The sequence below is a fragment of the Neopsephotus bourkii genome, unplaced genomic scaffold, assembly GCF_033783945.1.
Source record: "Neopsephotus bourkii isolate Nb327-2 ecotype Australia unplaced genomic scaffold, CSIRO-AGI_Nbou_v1 NB_1292, whole genome shotgun sequence".
NCBI classification, from domain to species: Eukaryota; Metazoa; Chordata; class Aves; order Psittaciformes; family Psittacidae; genus Neopsephotus; species Neopsephotus bourkii.
In genome coordinates this window covers 1195706-1199706 of record NW_026901776.1, presented here as the reverse complement: position 1 = coordinate 1199706, position 4001 = coordinate 1195706, and positions in this window count along the sequence as shown.

The window sequence follows — 4001 nt, the reverse complement described above, 5'->3', positions numbered from 1 at the left end:
CCAGATATTTAGTGCCCTGTTTATATAACTGATTGTAACTGTGTTGGCTTCAATAATGTGGTATTTTACAGCTGAGATTGTCTGAAAGCTGGAATACGTTCTATGTCCTTTGTTTCCAGACTAGCCTCAAATTTCTACCTGACTGGAAACATGAGCGACTATCCTGCTGGTACTTGCTACTAGAAAGAATATTGTTTTTCAAGGAAGTCAACCCTCCTGAGTCAAACTTTTTAGAAAAAAATGAAAAAATAAACCCAAAACAAACCACCAGACACCCCCCAAGTTTTGGTGATAGTTTCACAATTTGGCAGTGAACCAGTGGGAAGTTTCTGCTTAAGCCAGTAGTTAACATGGTGTTAGAGAAAGCTGATGCCAGTCTTACCTAGCAGTTTCTCTTGCCTGCGGGCACTCATCTGTGTCTGAGCACATCACCGCAGGCTTCCTCTTTCTAGTTAGTGGAGAAGAGCAGGTGATTTCTAGATGGCTTCATCTGGCTTATTCTGAACTCTGCATCTGCACCCTGGAGTTCATTTTTCTCCATTAAATTGAAGTAGGAATCTGGGTAACTAGCTCAGATGTGAATAGCTGTGTTTGGTAAAGGAGTTACACCCCAACTATCTAACTCTTCTGAGTAGTTGTATATACTGACATAGCGTAGTTTTCAGATGGCCATTAATTCTCTGCCTTTTGGATGGACCTACAAAGGCTAGAACCTGTAGGCTCACTTGTGAGAAGACTGCTGTATAGTTGGGATTTATCTGTATTGTTACATATTATAGTGCCTAAAGCTTGAGGCAGGATTTTCTGGTTGAAAAGCAAGTGTTGTCTGTGCTGCCCCAGGAAGAATCTGAGTTCCAGAATTGTTTCTTTCCTTTTCCCCCTTGCTTTGTGGGAAAAGTGAATTGCTTCCAACCTTATTCTGGGGGTGCAACTTGCTACTTTTTTTCCCACCTGTGCCTGGCTAAGATCTAGACACTGAAGCAGCACTGTGTACTACCGTCATGCACTTGCTCATGGGATGGGAATGGCCCTGGACACCTGCTCCTTGCAGCCCTCATTGGCACACTGCAGGCAGTTAATGTTAACAGTTAATGCTGTTGGGTAAGGACATAGAGATGGGAAGCTTTTCTTGTTTTCCTTTGTCTCATGAAAACACAGGGTGCAGCTGACCAGCAAATTCTGTGTATGCATTGAGTTCTGTTGCATTTGAAGGTACATCTGGCTTGGTGGTCAAATAAGGAAGGCATTTCTTTTCACTGTCATTGTAGGAATAGGACGTAAGATTTTTCCTGTTACAAATCTAGTTGTAATGATTTTCCTGTCACCATCTTTTTTACTGTATTTGATGTACATTCTGTGACTGCTGCCTATGAAGTTTTGCCATGCGAGTCGGATGGCTTAGTTCTTTATATGTTAAATTTTAGAAACTTACAGATCTGTTTTTATACTAAAGAACAAGGTTAGTTACACTGCCCATCACTTGTAAACTATTTCAGATTCCAGCTCCCTATTGGAGATCAGCTTGTCAACATAGTCTGTTGTTCATTTTGAAGTACATTTCCTTGAACAGATGACCCAATGATTGTAATCCCAGAGGTAGCGAGAAGACAAAGACAAAGCACATTTCCTTCTTCCCAAGTCATGAAGGCTTATGTGAAATGGTAAAAAAGACTTGGTGGAAACCGCATAGGTAGAATGTAGGGCACTGTTGCTGAGCAACTTCCTCTCCAGTGCCTGAGGAGGAAGGTGAGAGTATAGATGCAAACCAGTGAAACAGACTTGTGTAAGCTGGGCTAGGAGGAGTGGTTCCCTACTTCAGCTGGAGACTTGTGCTGTATGTCATTGTATGTATATGAAATACACTGTGCCACACTTTCTGGAGTTGCATTTGGACGGTTGGGTTGCCTTTATGTGACCTTGCTTTGTGCTTTTCTGGGAAATCACCTGTAATATGTTGTGAATAGCCTAGATGCTTATGTTTACAAAGTAGCAATTGGCAATTCATCACCTGACAATTCCTCCATATGGCTAGCCTAGGAAAATGTAATATTTATTAAAACCAGAATCAATGTTGGAACTGCTTACTGAGATCTAAACACTCCCCAATCTTTGCTATGTTTGAATTGATCAAATGCAAATTAAAGTATTTTCTGCTACAACCTTTTTTTGTGAATGTAATTTTTTGATTTTCACTTGAATTGGGTTTTACTTTTTACCTTTACATTTACCTTTCAACTACATGTGGTAGAATCAAGTAAATTATTTACATGTCAGCCATTTAAACTGAAGATGATGAGCAGGCTTTTGTTCTCGCTTTAATGCCGTTCAAAAAGTGAATGTAACCTGTGTGTCTGTTGCTGTTTACAGTGCATTGTGTGTGGGCACATCAGAAATTCATGTCCCAGAAGTATGTTTCTGCATGAACATGACCCAGTTCAGCTCTATTTAAGTTCAATTGTTTTAAGAGGCAGAAGGGCTTATGCTGAAATGAAGCTGGGTCTGTTCTGTCCTTTTCTCAGCATAGCTTATAACATCAATTTTGTTAATATTTGTTCTGGTTGGTTCACCCAGTGGGACTCTTCCTGTGAAATTATTTCCCTTACAGGGTTTCTGCAGTGCTGTTTCATTCCACATACGCATTTGTAACACATTATCTCCGTAATAAATGTGATAGACACAGTTCATCCCCAGTTTAGGTGGATAAGTACTTGTTACACAGGTGGTAATAATTACAGTGATTTAATTTAAGATCCTACCTTTCCCATTGTTGTTTAAATCTCCTGTGGTTGAGAGTATTTAATTCATTGGTGTGCTTGGTTAGAGTCTCTTGCCGTTCCACATTTGTGCATACTGGGACACAAAGATCAGGCTTGTTTTAAGCACAGAATTCTCATAATTGATTTTCTATATTTTTTTTCAGCTGTGCAGCTCCACCTGCCATGGAAGAAATGCAGTTCCTGCAGACGTTTCTTGCATGAAGTTGTCAGGCAGTTTTGTACAAACATGAGCGTAGAACTCCAAAGGTTTTAATCACTGTTCTTCTCCTAGTGCTGTGGCACCTTTCTCCGTCTCTGACTGATCATTTAATTGGCTTGTTTCTTTTAGTGAACATTTCATAGGAAGACACTAATTGGAGCTTTGGAGGGTTTGCAGGATGTGCTCTGCTTCTGCCAGAGGCTTGTACTTTGGGTTTACCACTGAAATCAAAAACACTGTGGAAGACTTGTAATGTTAACGTGGCCCTCCTGTGCTTTCAGCTTCCAAACAGACCTGATCAGATCTAGTCCCCATTTATATTTTTTTCCCTCTGTATCCTCTGTGACATGTGTACCAGAATTCTCTATTTCTGGTACTTTCTGAAGTTGGATATGAGGAAAACATGAAGCCTGTTCCACCATTTGGGGATGCTGTAGTTCACCTCAACATTAACTACATGTTTATAGAAGCAAAGATTACTAAAAGAAATTAGATTTTCTCCTAGGGAAATCTGAATTGATTGGCAGGATTTGTTTCACATAGGGAAGGAGGAGTTGATGCTCTGGGTGTGGAGTACTTCACAGTAGAGGGTACCGGTTCATACTGGGCACAGTAAAAAGACCTGGAGTAGGGGTTCCTACTCACCTTAGCAAGCCTAAAAATAATGAATGCTATGTACTAAATCTGTGTGCAAATGTCACACACTAGCATGATATTTATCTGCCATTTCCACCCCAAACCACCACACTTATCCCTGAACGTACAAGGCTGAAGCAGGGCTTGGCTGACCTTTTGCTGGTTATGCAGAATTTATCCTCTAGGTCCACCTGAGGTTTTTCTGCTTTATGTATTGCTGGCACTTGCCCTGTTCCCAGACTGTGCTTCCTAACTAAGTCCTGTTACATGTATTCTTGCTAGGTATTTGGCTTGCTCTTCTATAGAATATACCTAGAGCTGATTGATGGAGATGATCACATAACTAACTTTTCAAACATGAATTTTCAGCCTGCTTTGCTGTTCACAAT